The sequence below is a fragment of the Pelmatolapia mariae genome, linkage group LG17 (assembly GCF_036321145.2).
Source record: "Pelmatolapia mariae isolate MD_Pm_ZW linkage group LG17, Pm_UMD_F_2, whole genome shotgun sequence".
NCBI classification, from domain to species: domain Eukaryota; kingdom Metazoa; phylum Chordata; class Actinopteri; order Cichliformes; family Cichlidae; genus Pelmatolapia; species Pelmatolapia mariae.
Genome location: NC_086242.1, coordinates 21,661,430 through 21,678,697, shown reverse-complemented (window position 1 = coordinate 21,678,697; position 17,268 = coordinate 21,661,430). Strand labels below are relative to the sequence as shown.

The following is a 17,268-nucleotide window of genomic DNA, read 5'->3' as shown; positions in this document are numbered from 1 at the left end:
TGTCATGTCTGCGTCTCATTATGTTTCCTGTTTTATTTTGAAGGGGTCCTGTGTTCCTATGTTCAATGTTTTTAGTTTTACTCTCCCCTTGTGACGTCGTTATGTTCATGTGTGTCAGCTGTTTCCCCATGTGTTCCCACTTCCCTCATTAGCCTCCCATGTGTATTTAGTCCGTGTGTTTTCAGTCATTCCTTGTCAGGTCGTCTGCTCATCCACGTCACAACTTCAGGTATCCATGTCAGTTCACCATGTTTAAGGTTTTTTCATGTTTAGTTTTAGTTCACCTAGTTTAGGTTATTGTTTAGTTTCACCTATGCCCTTTGTTTGTACCTTGTTTCCTAGCCTCAATAAACGGCTTGTTTTTTGTTAAATCCACGTCACGTTCAGTTTTTGGTCTGCGTTTGAGTCCTCTCTTGCAAACACATACAGTCTGCCTCAGCCAGACTGTGACAGAACGACCTGACCATATAATGGACTCAGCAGACCGCGAGCTCAACGAGCATCGGGAGGCAGCCTTCGCCCAACTGGAGGAAGAGCTCCGCTGGAAGCCGTGGCGTGCTCCCGACTACGAGCGCATTTTCCGTGGGACTCGGCTGGCTCTTGGAGGTCCCAGGAGCTGCCGAAAGTCCCCACCTGTTGCTCTGCCTGCATCCAAGCCCGCTTCAGGTGGGAGTCCTCCGTGTGGCTTCAGGCACTCACGCTCCGGCCTCAGTGTCACCGTTCTGTGCACCAGAGACTCAGTTGCTCGCTCCGCCAGCTTCCTCTGTTCAAAGGAAGCGGCGCACACGCCACCATAAACTGGACATTGCTGAGCAACTCACGGTGGTGAGGGACAATGACTTTTATTCTCACGTCCCATCTGACGTTAAAAGTAATAAACTCACCTCTGATCCGTGGGGAACTTCCCTTATGGATGATGACATTGACTGGGAAAATTATTTTCATTCAGCTCCCTGGGAAGGGGGATTAATTAAGGACAAGTCACACACTTCAAACCCTTCAAACACCACTAAAACAAAGACTGTAAAACGTGGTGGAAAAAGTGCAAGATTCAATTTTGATATGAAATGTACTGTTGACCCAGTACATTTTGACCCTGAGCCTGCCCATTCTAAGACTGTTTTTTTCTGAGCCTGCTCCTTTGCCTACTTGTGTTCCTGCTCCCAGGGCAGCTCGGGCCCAGCGTGCCCCTGCACCCGTATCAGTTCCTCGGGTGAGGGAGGCTGAGGTCCAGCTCGTCTCTGCTCCGGTTCCCAGGCCGGCTGAGGCTCTGTCAGTTTCTGCACCAGTACCAGCTCCTCGGGTGAGAACGGCAGCTGCCCAGCCGTTGCCGGTGCCTGTCCCGGCTTCCAGGGTCAGGGGGGCCATGAACCAGTCCACTACTGCACCCGTACCTACTCCTCGGGTGGGAGTGACTGGTGTCCGGTCCACCCCTGCACCCATGCCGGTCCCCAGGGTGAGGTCAGCCAGGATACAGCCCGTCTCCACACCCGTCCCTACTCCTCGGGTGGGAGCAACTAGTGTCCAGCAGGTGCCCGCACCCGTTCCTGCTAATGCTGGAGGCTCAAGTGAGCCCGTCCAGCATTTTTCCTTGTGTTCAGGAGGCTCAGGAGAATTGGATCAGTTACCTTCTTGTCCACCATTACTACAACCACTACTACAACCTCTGCTTCAGTCATTAGCTCAGTCTCTAGCTCTGTTGTCAGCTCTGCTACCTGCTCAGGCATCAGCTCGGTTTCCAGTTCAGTCATTAGCTTTTTCATCAGTTCAGTCAGTTGCTCAGGCACTTCCATCCTCTGCTGGAAGCTCCAGTGAGCTAATTCAGCCAGAAGGGCACCGCATCTCTCTAATAAATCCCGGACAGACTGTTTGCACTGCACAGCCCCAGCCGTTGCATCCTGAGCCACCTGTGTGCCCTGTGCAGCTTCAGTTAGCGTCCCTTCAGCCAGAGGTCTCCGTACCTGCTGGCTCTGTGTCGGTCTCTTCAGCTGGGCGTTCAGGAGAACCGCACCAGCTGTCTGTTCCTGCTGGAGGCCCCGGAGAGCCCCTCCAGCAACTTTCCTCGTCAGCTGGGGGTTCAGGAGAACTGCACCAGCCTCATGCCTCGTCAGCTGGAGGGCCCGGAGAGCCCGTCCAGCCTCATGCCTCGTCAGCTGGAGGGCCCGGAGAGCCCGTCCAGCCTCATGCCTCGTCAGCTGGAGGGCCCGGAGAGCCCGTCCAGCCTCATGCCTCGTCAGCTGGAGGGCCCGGAGAGCCCGTCCAGCCTCATGCCTCGTCAGCTGGAGGGCCCGGAGAGCCCGTCCAGCCTCATGCCTCGTCAGCTGGAGGGCCCGGAGAGCCCGTCCAGCGTCTCTCCATGTCCGCTGGTGGCTCTGGTGAGTCCGCTCAGCCACCTTCTGCTTCACCACCTGCGGCTCCCACGCCGTCACCTGCAGCGCCACCGCCTGGTCCTGCCCTGCCTGGTCCTGCCCCAGCTTCGCCTGGTCCTGCCCCAGCTTCGCCTGGTCCTGCCCCAGCTTCGCCTGGTCCAGCGTCAGCTTTGCCTGGTCCAGCCTCTGCTTCTGCCTCTGCTTCTGCCTCGCCTGGTCCTGTGGTTGTTACACCGCCGTCCAAGGTACGTCCAGCACCTCGGCATTGCCGGCCACTAGCCGAACGTCATCGCCGTCGTGGGCGACCTCCGGAAGTGTTTCGTCTGCATCGCCGCCGCTGCCGTCCGCACGGTCGGCCCCCGGAACTGTTTCGTCTGCATCGCCGCCGCTGCCGTCCGCACGGTCGGCCCCCGGAACTGTTTCGTCTGCATCGCCGCCGCTGCCGTCTGCACGGTCGGCCCCCGGAACTGTTTCGTCTGCATCGCCGCCGCTGCCGTCTGCACGGTCGGCCCCCGGAACTGTTTCGTCTGCATCGCCGCCGCTGCCGTCTGCACGGTCGGCCCCCGGAACTGTTTCGTCTGCATCGCCGCCGCTGCCGTCTGCACGGTCGGCCCCCGGAACTGTTTCGTCTGCATCGCCGCCGCTGCCGTCTGCACGGTCGGCCCCCGGAACTGTTTCGTCTGCATCGCCGCCGCTGCCGTCTGCACGGTCGGCCCCCGGAACTGTTTCGTCTGCATCGCCGCCGCTGCCGTCTGCACGGTCGGCCCCCGGAACTGTTTCGTCTGCATCGCCGCCGCTGCCGTCTGCACGGTCGGCCCCCTGAACTGTTTCCACGTCGCCGCCGTTGCCGTCCGCACGGTCGGCCCCCTGAACTGTTTCCACGTCGCCGCCGTTGCCGTCCGCACGGTCGGCCCCCTGAACTGTTTCCACGTCGCCGCCGTTGCCGTCCACACGGTCGGCCTCCTGAACTGTTTAGACTCTGGTGCTGCTGTCCTCCGGGTCGGCCTGCTGAACTGAGTTTTGGACTGTTCCCTGTGCCGCTGATGGACATTTTGTTTTGGACTTTGTTTTGGACTTTTAAATCACGTCTGAAAACCCATCTATTCAGAATTGCATACTCCTGATCCATTTTTACCTTGCTCAGCGTTTATACTAGTGGTGTGCGGATCGATATTGAAATATCGATTCTTCTGATACCAGTAATTTATATTCTAGAATCGATTCTCATATTAAAATATCGATATTTTAGTACTTTAGGGTAAGTTTGTAGTTTTTCATTAACAGGAACACAGTGGAAAGAAACTATATCATTCAGATCGTCTAAATTGGAAGGAACTACTTCCTCTTACACCTTTCTAAGTCATATGCAAAATACGGCTGTATAAATGTGTTGCAGCCCCTGGCGTGCGCACTCACAACAATGGCTGAGCGTAAATGGAGTCATGTGTGGACGTATTTTACCTCCACAAACAGCCAAGATGCGGTTTGCCATACATGTGGCAAGACAGTGAGGTTTTGTGGCAACACCACTAACCTCGTCAAACACCTCAGAGTAAATCATATCACAAAATATAATGAGCTTATGTTGAGGTGAACTGAAGAGGAGGAGAGGGACAGGTGCTGCTAGAGCGAGACAGACGTCTCTAGGGGAGTCCTTTAGTGCTGCAGGCAGGCACCGTGTTCAAATAGTGCACAAATTCTGGTTTTTATTTCTATATGATAATTCTGCATTATTAAGCAATAAGAACAAGTAGTCATTATCATTAATCATTATGAAGCTATATTATTATATTATTATTACAATTACATAATACAATTATATACTGTCTTATGAAATACAATGAAACATTAAGTTTTTGTACAGAGTATCGGTATCGGATCAGTATTGTCTATACCACCCTTAATTTTACTTGGTATTGGATCAGAAAGGAAATGAGTGGTATCGGACATCACTAGTTTATGCTTGCTTTTATACTTTTATGATTGTTTTGTCTTTTTTACCTTATGTCTAAATTTTATTTTGCCATGTTCATTATATTTTATTGCTGCTATTGTTCTTGTGTTATTGTAAGGCGACCTTGAGGGTCTTAAAGGCGCCTATAAATAAAATGTATTATCATTATTATTATTATTATTATTATTATTATGAATCATCACTAAATTGAATTTTATATTTTGATAATGAATTTATTTGCCTTGAAACTGTATTTTATCCTTTAAAAATGTAACTCTCGAATAATTTCATTTTCACTTCTACCGTTCAGTTTCAGTTCTACAATTCAATTTCAGTTCCAAAATTCAGTTTGTCGGGACTTGCATCCGGTTCCGGTTCCAGAGTAATCGAACGCAGATTAATAGAACTACGTTTTACCAGCGGACCGAAAGTGTTACTGACGGGAATCTGCAGCATCATCAGCTGGAGCTGGATTAAGACTTCAAAAGTCATTCGTCACGTCTAATGACCAGCGGATAAACTTTCAGGTTGGTAATAAATGTATTACATGTACAAGAACAAGCGTCATGTTAACAAATGATAGCCGTACAGTAACTTATGCTTATTGTAGCTGTTAGCTAAAACCGCCCTGGGTTCAGCTTTGACGAATGTGGTGGCGAGAAGGAGGATAACCAGTAAAGGTGACTAAAAGATGGTGACAACGCCACCTGGGGAGGGAGTTACACCCCAGGAGAGATTTCTATAGACAATGTAAATGTTATACTAGTTACAAAAGCCCCACGGGCTCGTTATTAGCAAGTAGAGGTGAGGCAGGTCAATTTTCCAAATCAAAATTTATTAGGAAAAACTACTAAAAGCATAGAGCTGTAAAATCAGAGAACTTCTTAAGGTAGCAGGGCTGACAATGCAGGACCATTAATTAAAACACTTTATTAACAAACATAAATTAAAAAGACAATGCTGGCTGCCACAGTGCTACCCGAGTTAAAATAGCAGCTTGGTAAAATAACTAAACAAAATGGTGGAGACCGGCCACTTGAGGAGGCAATCCACAGAGAGGAGTGCCCAAGGGTGCCACCAATTACTCACCCATGTCGTTCCACTGCAAACCTCACTGTCACTGCAATCTAAATGGTGCAATCTACCTATTTCCCCAGTGTGTACACTCTCATGCATCAGGGGAGATTCCACCTCATGTCCCTAGCCCCACAACAAGCCTCTGTTTGAAGTGGTATAAATGATGTGACCATCACTGTGTTTAACTACCATAATAATTCTTAGGTTGCTGAGTGCATGCTATTGTTTGTTTTTTAACATACTGCTCCATTGTTATGTTTGACAGGCAGAAGTTGTCAGGTCACCAAGGCACCTCCTGTTCATCTGAACAGAATCAACTTTTGGGGATTTACTCGCCGGTATGATTGAGCATTCATCAAGAAGGTCCCCCCCCAAGAAAAAAAAAAACAACAAACCCTTAGCCCAATTGCCTATATTGCTGATTTAGTGACTCCACATCTAGATAATATACTGATGGTTATAGTGATGTAGAATGGTAAAAGAATTTGTTAGTTGGTCACAATTTCCTTTTGGGGCTTCAGTAAATTAAGGCTGTGATCAGCTGACCTGTGCTGCTATTGTTTGTAGATTTAGCCAGCTGAACTCAGCCATAATACATCTGCTCATATCTTGCTGATTTTTAAAAACCCTTGACACTTTGAACTGGAATTCAGTGATTTAATAATCAGCTTAAATTTCATTCATGTCTCTTGCCCTGTTACACTGACCATGAACACCACCGCTACCCTGCACTGAACTTAAAAGCTGTCAGATCTGAAGCCACTTCATGTATTGAGTTTGTGTGTTCAGGATAGTTTTTCCATTGTTGATTTAGTTAGTGTTGATCCACCTGACTTCTTAAAATGTCATAGTGCCATTATGGGAAGAGGAAGAAAAATGTTCCTGTCGTAAAGACAAAGATGCATGTTTGATTATTTTCTTTATTTTCTGCTTTTGCATTTTGCTTATGTGAACTTGCTGCATTCAAAAGCATTCCGATCATGTGCCAGTAAAACCAAAACAAAACTGCCTCATCTCTTCCTTTAAAGCCAAGCCACGAACCACAGCCTGCTGGCACAGGTGGATTTAAAAACTGATGTTGAACCTCATGTTTTGCTCATGGGGTGACTTGGGAACTGAAAATACAAGCATGTGTGCATGGGTGTGGCTGTAAGAGGTAGAGGTGAGAATGGCTGAGGGAGTGGCACCTTTAAATGGTCACTTTGTGATGACTGTGAGGTTTCAACAAAGAAAGCAGATCAAAACAGGTGTGTCTGGTAACTGATGTGAGTTAAAAAAAAAAAAAAAAAAGAGCCCCAGGACACCTAGTGCACAGGTAATGAATGGCAGAGTACATGAGCAAATTACCTGGAGTAGTAGTAGACAGGAAATGAGACGCATACAAGTAACTATGGGTTGCACATTAACTCCATCTTCTAAAATATCTCACTAACAAATGAAGCTAGAATGCTGTGGGGACAGCAAAAACATCCCGAGATGGCAACAAGAAAAACTGTCGAATCATGTAGATTGTGCAGAGCAAGGGCGTCGATTTGGCATGGACGGAAGGGACATGTCCCCACCAATATCCAGCGATTATTGAATTGTCCCCACCAATAATTTGATCTCTTCGAGTAAAGAAAAACAAACCCGATAGAAAGGAAAAAAAACCCGATCTGTCAACGTCTCATTCACCCAGTGGAAAGAGTTAAATTACGTTCTCTCCTACATCATGTGACAAATATGGTCAATGTGATTGGCTGTGCCTTTCAGGGAGCTCTGTTTAGTTTTAGCAGTGGCAAGCCTGCGCTGCGAGGACCTGCAAGGAGGAGAGGAGGACGGCAGCAAAAAGGAAGAACCTGGATATAAGAAAGTATTTTTCAAAGAAACCTGTAAGTCACTTAAAGACAACTTAACTCGTAAAATGTGTCCGTCATAATAACGTTACAGGCTATGCTAGGCTTTGGCCCACATCAGTCTAAAATTGTATGTAACCACGAATAACGTGTTTTGGAAACTAACTGCACAACAGGCAGCACTATTAGTTATCTCAGTGTCCCAGAGTAGCATTTCTAATTTTGATTGAAACTGTCAGAGAGCAAGCCAGGATATTAGTTTACAGACGCTGTTAAAATTATATGTCTAACGTTAAAATGTTGGTGACACAATAATTTCATCCTAATGGTACTGACATATTCATAGGGTTAATTTTTGACACAAAATATCATGAGGTAGTCATGATTTTGCAAATATTCCACCTTGTGGTGCAGTTTGCACAAATTGTTTTAAAAATGTACTCACCCTACAAACATTACTGATGAGTCAAGATCTGCACAAATCGACAGAAACACTGAAGCAGCTACACATTTTATTCTTATTGTCATGTATGTCCTATTTGTCAGGTGACAGAAGAACCAACACAAAGCTCAGAGAGTAACGGTGATACAAGATCACAGGTGAAATTGGATGATGACCTGGTGGTTCATGACTGTATTTGAAGCACATGTGTGACTGCATGTATTTGGAATGTCTCACTGTTATTTATCAGGTGACCGAGGCAGCTCTGCCATGTTGTAGCTCAGACAGAGGTGAAGAGGCGAGGTCACAGGTGACTGACTGATGTTTTGGTGCTATAGATTAACTAGTATTTATTATCATGACAATTGTTAGGCGGCTGATGTAAATTGATTCATTAGTGTATGTTTGACAAAGAATGTGAATTGACATGTCTCACTTTTTATATGACACGAATCAATGTGTTATTTTATCAGGTAGCAATATGTCCTAGTGCAGTCAGAGGGGAAGAGCCAGGGCCAAAGGCGAGGCACATCACGCACATAATAATCATTTTAATCTGAGGATAAAACGCATGTACTGAGGCTGAAAGAAGATTCAGTGTCTCAGAAGACTAAAAAGATGGCTAAGGTTAACAATGACTTAAATGAGATTAAACAATGCTGCTGTATGCCATGTCCACCAGGAGAGACTGGACAGTATAGATGTAAAACAAATATGCCAGCAGTTTATCTCAGTTAACGAGAGGAGAAGGCATGTGTTTGGCTGCTTCACATAGTGGACATTGAGTTGTTGTGTGGGGCACCAGTAGTCCATGTCTGTTGCTGTAACAGTAGTTCATGTTTAGAATAAGAAACCCCAGCTCACTGATTTAATCGGGGCCTAAAATGTTTCATAATTTTGCTGAGAGATTTTTTACTCTGTGGTAATCTTAGATGAGTAGTTTTATGGACAAAACCCACCAGGTCATTCAGTGTTCCCTTAGTGCTAATGTATCAGAGATGTTGGTGTACTATAACTGAAGTAATGTTGTTAAGTCCTTAAAGTCATATTCTTTTATTGTCATGACTCTATTTGAAGCTATTTTTTATTTTTGTGTGATACCTGATTTATATGGAATATGGCTGAAGTAAAGTAAAGCCTAAAATACTTAGTCAGTCATTTGTTTAATAGTAATTTAACATTATATAATTCATATATAAAACTATGAATTGTAATTTTAAATGGTTTAAAGGCACGTAGAATAGGATATGTAGGCAAGTATATTTCTCCTTTTTTTATTTTTTATTTTTTATCAAGAAGCAAAGACAAAAAGGGGAAAAAAAAAGAAACAGGGCAGGGTTCGGCGGTTGAATCATCCGTCCCCACCAATGCCAAAACCAAATCTACGCCCTTGGTGCAGAGTATGGCAGCCTCATCGCAAGCTCCCTCAAACAACAGTTGTTTGTTTAATTCTACTTTTACTACATGTCATGTCTTTCTGTGTACGATTGCCAAACTTTACTGAACATAAGAGCTGGACTTCTACACCTGGACTTCTTTCTGGAGTTCTAGTTTGACTACACAGATCCTCCATTTGTAACAAAGTCCAAAACAAAGTAGGCATGCTTACCCACCGTTATTTTTAGTCTTCATTGATTGATAACCATAGCCTCAGCAAAACTTTTTTTTTTGTTTAAACCTGTAATTGACTTTAATTCCAATACATATCTCAAGTTAATATCTGTCTCACATTACACATATATCACAAAGAAAAGTATGTATGTATGTTGTGATAACCACAGAGTTTGTGAATTTGAATGTCACTTTATATATAGGACTAGTATAGCTCAAACGTCTACCACCAAATGTCTAGAATACACTTTATGGACAAAAGTGTTGGGCCACACTTCTTAATCTCAAAATTTTAGTGTTTTCAGTCCATTTGCCACAGGCGTATGAAAATCAAGCCCCTAGCAGTTCAGTAAACCTTTGCAATCTGAAAGAATGGGTCACCCTAGCTAGCTCAATATATTTGCTGGTTTTACTGTAGTAGAACGCCACCGCTGTAACAACTCAGTTTGTGAAATAACAGTCAACTGTAAATTTTGTTCTTGCAAAATGAAACCTTTTTAGTAACCACAGCAAATTTACCAACATCAACAGTAACTGCAAAGCTCCAAACCTTCTCTGGGACTAACATCGACATGGATTTCCATGACCAAGCAGTGATGAACCAGCGACATGTTGGAGTGAAGGCTTGCCTCTGTGTTCAGAACCAACAGACAAGCTACTGTAGTTGAAAGTGCTGAAAAATTTGGGCAACACCGATGAAGACAGTGTGTTGCTTTGGGTAATGTTCTGCTGGGAAACCTTGGGTTCTGCCATCCATGAAGATGCTACTTTGACACGTACCACCTACCTCAGCACAACATTAATGAAAACATTTATTCCTTGATGGCAGCAGCCACTTTTAGTAGGACAATGTGCATCGCCAAAAAGAAAAAGTGGTTCAGGAATGGTTTGAGTAGCACAACAATGAGTCTGAGGTGTTGACTTGACCCCTAAATTGCTAAATTTTCCTAAATCCTAAATTTTGGGGACTGAAAATTCCCCAAAATTACATAGCAACTGTTTAAGAATTAAATCAGTAAATTTGTTTAAAAACAAACAAACAAACAAAACAAAAACAAAAAAACTTCACTGATAAGAGCTGCTGATTTCAGACTCCGATCATTCCTGGTTGTATGTAAAAAGACTAATTAGGTTGGCAACTGCTTGTTTATATGGCTATACATCCAAACCAACACATACATAATACTGTCCAACATTTCCCATTTTGTAAATGTGGTCGATTCATATTAAGCGCATATCAGCTATTGTCAATGACAAACACCTTTATTTTTTTAATAGTAGCTTACAGTTAAGCACTTATCACTGTTACTGAACAAGGTTGAAGTGATTGAAAAACTACTGTAAAAAGTCGAAAGCTCGTGGTTCATCTGATAAGTCGTTTACTTAACAGTCAGTGGAAGGTTTTTTTTTTCTAAGATGCTGCCAACTTTGTGGGAAAGACTATGCCCTTTATTTAAACTTGACTGTATTTTGATAATTGCGTCGCCGTCACCAGTTGTTATGTGGTATTTGGGTCAGTTCAACATTTTGGTATACCCTATGAGGCTAAGGAGCTTGGAAAGAAAAGCGTCTGGGCTTCTTTTAGTTGCTTAAATACAGATGTCGAGCCAAACCGTGTTGGTAGACTGTTAGAAACTACCCTCTCCCAGGAACCAGCTCAGTACTTTCAGTGGTGTTTGCAAGGTTTTAAAACTGGATCACCTTGTGCACTGGTATCATTGCCTTTACCATGGTACTGAGTTAAGGCCAGACTAAACTACAAAACCCGTTACTAAATTTCCAGATCTCATAAATATTTGATCTAGGGGTGATTCTCTTTTTGCGGTAATATTTTAGCTTCATAACTTTTGAAAAAAGTTTCATATTTTTTATAACTTGTTTCAATATTGACATGTTTAACTATATGAAATCCATTATGGTCAAGCTCAGGCATAGATAAATAGTAATTACAGGTAGTTTTCTTAAACATCACCTCTGAATTTGTTCCATCATGTTAGGGACACAGAAATAGTTACACATGTATTGCTCAATAGTGACTTTTTATATAATGTTTTACAAAAAAGATTTTAATTTTTAACCCATTTTTTCTGGCAGAAGGTAAAATATTTGCAGTTTTAAAAACATGTATATGTGCATTTAATATTTGTGACTTGTCAACATGGCACAGCAATTTTCACAAGACTTCATGATTCTGTTGAATTATTAAAAAAAGAGAAAATCCAAACAGGGTGGAATGGAACATATCTATCGATATACATTATAAATATTGACTTGCAGAACACAGAAACATGAAATACAATGGTCATTGTCCCATGTTCAAGTATTTGGACATTTTGAATTCGTCACTAGTAACACGTCTCAAAAGTTGGGACAAGGGCAACAAAAGGCTAGAAAAGTAAGTGGTATTATGCTGCACTCTTCTCTGGACCATAGCCATGTAAGAAGAGAGAGAAAGAAAAAAAACAAAACACAACAACAAACCCCCCCCCCAAAAAAACAAAACAAACAAAACACACCACTTAAACCCAAACCTCAACATTTCCAGTTACAAATGAAATGAAGACACCATCCATCCATCCATCTTCTTCCGCTATATCCGGGGCCAGGTCGCGGGGGCAGCAGCCTAAGCAGAGAAGCCCACCCAGATAGCAAGGAAACATTGAAACAATGTTGAGTCAATATCAGGCGATGTCATTGAACCAACGTTGAGATCTGACGTTGACCCAACGTCACTCTTGCACCCATTTTTAATGTTGAAACAACGTCAGGTTTTGATGTTGAATCAATGTTGAAACCTGACATTGATTCGATGTTATATTTTCTAACACTGTTGACATTGAAACAATGTCAGATTCTGATATTGAAACACTGTTGAGATATGGTATTGATTTTCCACCTCTTTCGCACAGTTGCTTTTTATTGAAAAAAAACAAAAAAACAAAAAAGGTCAATAGACATGTATCATTTGCAAAATACTTTATTAAAAGACAAAGTTTCCTATTTACATTTCTATGTTTCACGTCACTTTTTATTATTTACTCCGGGATGGGGATGGATGATGGGCGTCCTGCGTGCCACCCGTACGATCTGGAGCATATCTGAGCCATTTCTGGATTGCTTGAGCAAAGACCAACTCAGACATAGAGTTCGCCCCTACCTGCTGCGCCAGGCCATCTAGGACAAAAATAGACACACACACAAAAAAACAAAGACAAAAAAAGGGAATTAGAGCACATGAATAAGCTCTTGTTAATTGTCTTCAGCAGGGAGAAAGTATGTAAACTCCTAGGCTAATAAACATGAAAGTCACCAGGCGGAAATCAGCAAACTGCCACATTTGATTCCCAAAGAGCTATAAGCTGAAAATGTGATATGTCTTAGCATGGTGTGCCGTGTATCCTTTAAAAAAAGAAAAAGAAAACATGGGGTCCTCGGGCTGTACAAAGTGTACAACCCGAGGACAAAACAAGCCGAAGACCAAAGACTCCATCTCCAGATTAACCGGACATGAAAGTCTTGTTATTAAGAAAGACAAAGTAATATAGCAAAAAACAGACATAGGAAATGTGAAACACACCCAGCACATCAATTGATCCCTTTATTGTTCACTTTAGGCTCATAAAACTACAATAAATGTTAAAACTTACCAAATATGCATCTGCACGGCGCTGTCTCTTTAAATGCCCTTTTTTGCTTTGTCTGGTCCTTGTTTTTTTTCCCCTGTCCAGTTGAGTACAGAGGCCAGCTCCTTTGTAATGGCATAAACCATTACACGGCGGACTCGCACCTCCAGTGTGGTCCAGCAGCACCAATCAACGCAAAGCGTCTCACCTATAGACACATTTTAAGAGATGGAATTAGCGTGTCTCATGTCTTAAATGTGTGTGCAAGTGCTTGTGTGTTTACTTCATGTAATTGATGATAGAAACATGTCATTTGGTTTTCCCTAAAGCCTGGTTTTCAAGTCATACAAAGAATAAACCAAAGTATTGGCAGTACAATGTATTTCTATTCCCTTTTGTTGGATATTCATTTGTTAGTTCTTGTAACTGCTAAAAGTGTTTACTAGTTTTTGCCTGTCACATATATTTGTTATACCATGTAAACTGTGAAATTCCAAGATTTTCAAACTTGCCTTGCAATAGTGGCCTCACAGAGTCTCTGGAATCTACAGAAAAAAAAAATCACAACAAGATGACATTCAGGAGTATAAACTGGTGTTTTGAAGATAAGAGTACAATGACATTGTGATGCAGCTTTAAAGCTTTTTTAAAAGCATACCATCTATAGGGAAGACATCAGACTCTGCATGCTGGGGAGATTGCAAAGCTGTGTCGGTTTGTGCCGGAGTGGCGAAAGGTGCCGGAAGCTGGGTGGGGCATTATGATGGTTGCTATCAGTGGGCTGGGGGGCAGACTGCGGAGTGATGAGGGCTGTTTAGAAAAAGATAATTTTTTAAGTATTTAAGAATACAGACAACTTGTCAAAAAAGTTTCCTTGTGTCAGACACAGATATGTACACAGACACTAGACAGTATTTTATTACCTGGTATTTTCACTCGAGGGGCCTGGGGAAACCGTTTTTTTGTGGGCTGCTCATCCTCTGAGTCCGTATATGTGTATAGGGGATTTGGTCTAAAGAAAATAAATTAAAAACGGTCTTAAGTAATTGTAAATATGCTTTTGGCATATTGTTTCCTAAAGTTAGTTTGATTTCTAACAACACACACAGGAAACAGAGACGTGCAAGAAGGTACAGTATACAATGAATTTTTGAAGTGCACAAGTGTACACGGCTTTGCATTTTTAAAAAGTTTACAAACTTCCACTTTTTGGACTATATTATGTGGCGATATTGCAGTATGCAAGCACCACAGATATGTATAAAAGACAAGATCATAAATTCTTAACAATCAAAGATATGTTTGTGAATAAAAAGGTTTTACTTGTGCTTTCTTTTAAGACTGGTCTGGGTTTCTTCTTCGGACTGAAGGTCAGACGTATCACAGCGTTCACGTGGAGATCTCTGAAGACTGCGTTCTGCTTCGTGAAATGTGCCTGGAAATACAAACACAATGTACGGCCAGACATACATTACGTGTGGACAAAAGGTGCAAACGCATAGAAAAATCAGCGGTTTCAAAAATACCCTGGTACGTGTGGACGTAGCCTTATTCATTATTCAAGGCACAAACGGAAAGTCATGTACGCGTGCAACTTAAAGTTAGGTGAGCGTGCAACGTACAGTCACGCATGCTGCGTGAGCTTTCAAACTGAGTCTAAAGTTTTCGTGTGCGAATTGAAGCGAGTGCTCTCCAATCATCAAAAGTAACAGTCATTGAACACGTTTATACAGTTAACTTTACGTTTATCAATCATATATCACAGATTTAGAATTTTTTGTAGTACTAAGCAACTACAGAGCGAAAGTCTGGGTCAAGCGCCGAGGCGACGGCAAGAACAAAGGAAACCTCGAAGCGTTAAAGCTAGCTTTGTAAGGGAATATAACGAAGAAATTATGAAACGAAAATGTTTTCTTTGTTGATATACTTTGTTTGCAGTGCAATTTATTTGTTGCCGGATTGTAAGAAGTATAGACACAATTTCGGGCTCCCACATTTTGTGGGAGCAACGTAAATAACTGTAAAAAGCTTGTTAATGTACAACATTAACGAGTTTTTTACTGTTATTCAAATGCAAACATGGAAATAACGAGTAGGGAAAAAAAATCATTCATTCTTACCTTATACTAATCGTGGTGCAGGCCAGTGCAGTGCATGAACTGATGCCTTCTCCGGTCAATTCCGCTGAGAGTAAATCAAATGTCCCGCTCTACTGTACAAGACAATGAATACCTGGAGGGATGTACCAATGTGAGAGGGGTGCTGTGGAATAGTCCAAGTGATCGCTGCTTTAATTTCCCGGTCAACTATACATAAATTGCACGTAGACACGATTTTTTAAAGCTGGTGAACTAGACCAAGTCATTCATAACAAATGAACAATAAATCTACTTTCTCTGGTACTTTATACCCGATCAGTTGCAATGCAATTTAATGCTCAACTACAAATCGATGGTTTTTGATGGTGACCAGAGCCGATCGATCGTCAACTATAAATAGACGTTTTCTCGACATTGTTGTTGTCACCTGGTCGACTATAAATAGATCAAATATCAATGACAAAAAAACAACGGTGAATCAACATCGTTACAACGTCTCTATAGTAAGACCGTCGGTTTACCACAGTATTTCAATGTTGTTACAACATTGGCATTTCAACCCCGACCATATACGACGGTTCGGATGAAAAATCAACATAGATTCAATGTCGTCTTGCTATCTGGGCAGACCTCCCTATCCACAGCCACCTCCTCCAGCTTATCCGGGGGAACACCAAGGCGTTCCCAGGCCAGCCGAGAGATATAATCTCTCCAGCGTGTCCTGGGTCTGCCCCAGGGCCTCCTCCCGGTGGGACATGCCCGGAACACCTCACCCAGGAAGCATCCTTGTCAGATGCCCGAACCACCTCAGCTGGCTCCTTTTCATGTGGAGGAGCAGCGGCTCTACTCTGAGCCCCTCCCGGATGGCTGAACTTCTCACCCTATCTCTAAGGGAGAGGCCAGCCACCCTTCGGACGAAGCTCATTTCCCCCCCAAAAAAACCCCCCACACAACAAATATGTTAAACTATGTTTCTGTTCATCAGGTGTCTGAACTAACACTGGACCTTTCAGGGTCTTTCAGCAAAAAGTGACTCATCAGTAACCTGATTTGACAGATGATCTGCTTGAAAGCTCCATGAGACCAATATAGTTGTTAAAACTAGCACTAGATGCTGTTGATTTAGTGATAGACAAAATTCATCACAAGACTAGGCAAGTAAATCCTGCTTTTGTACATTTAATAAAATTGAGGAAAATCTAGAGATATCCAGTGAATAAAGCTAAATCAGAGTGCTTACTTGACAGGAATACAGTGATGCAAGGGTCATTTAACAGCATTAGTTTGGCAAATTTGTTCAGTGTGTTCACCCCCCCTCAAAAAAAAAAAAAAAAAAAGGTTCTCTCAGACAACGTAGAAATTTTTTTTGAGTAATACATCTTGTGAGTAGACTAAACCAACGATTAGAATAGAATGTGCTCGGGTTGTTGCTTGCTATGGCTGCATGCAGGGAGGATCTCCCAATGCGCATTGGTATTAAAGCTTTGATGAAATACTCCAGCCTCATCTGACCCTTCTTCTCCAGCTGGGATTAGTTCATTACCAGGCCTCTGGAGAAATTCAAGATATGTTGAGGTGGTAATTTAGCCATTTAAAATCAGCTGTGTTGGATTAAGGACACAACTAAAACTTGCAGGACACCAGCCCTTGAGGCCAGGAGTTGGACACCCCTGCAGTAAAGCCAACAGAAATTGACTGGTTTTTTTTTGTTGTTTTTGTTCCCAAACAAACCCAAAAACAAAACAGAAAGAAGGAAAGTATAGCCAGAAGCGCAATGGACACAGATCACACAATCGCGTAAGAAAACACACTCCTGTCTGCATCTTTAAGAGTGTCTTCAGTCCTGTGCTGTAATGAAAGGTTTGAGAGAGAAGAAAATCTTCCATTCAGCTGCTGTCACACTGCAGCAGGCGTGTGTGTTTGTCAGACAGATATTAACATATCAATAGTTTGTTAGTTTCCACCCACTTCTTTTCTGTTGGGTCATACTTGTGGCTGATTATTAGCAGACACATGGAATGTGAATTAGAGCAGGTAAAAGCTTTCTGTCAAGCAGAACAAAATAACTGAACAGAAATCGGAAATATGAGGTGGTGGTCTACCTAGAAGGGTGGCATGGGGTGGCAAGTGCCACCCTAAAATGATCCCTTGCCACCCCAAGTGCCACCCCAGTTTTGCATATGACAGTGTTGTTTATTAAAATAAGATAGCAATAACAGTTTGAGCGTAGTTACAGTCAACAGTGAATATAAATGCTA

General features: G+C 42.9%; 1 long non-coding RNA gene across 1 annotated transcript; it reads right to left on the bottom strand.

Moving 5' to 3' along the window:
- Positions 1 to 12,381: 12,381 nt before the first annotated feature.
- LOC135932165 (uncharacterized) lies at positions 12,382 to 13,610 on the bottom strand. Its single transcript, XR_010573303.1, has 4 exons — positions 13,570 to 13,610; positions 13,424 to 13,456; positions 12,936 to 13,119; positions 12,382 to 12,462 (listed from the first exon to the last, which is right to left on the bottom strand). It is a non-coding gene; the product is annotated as an uncharacterized LOC135932165 (long non-coding RNA).
- Between the last annotated feature and the right edge of the window lie 3,658 nt (positions 13,611 to 17,268).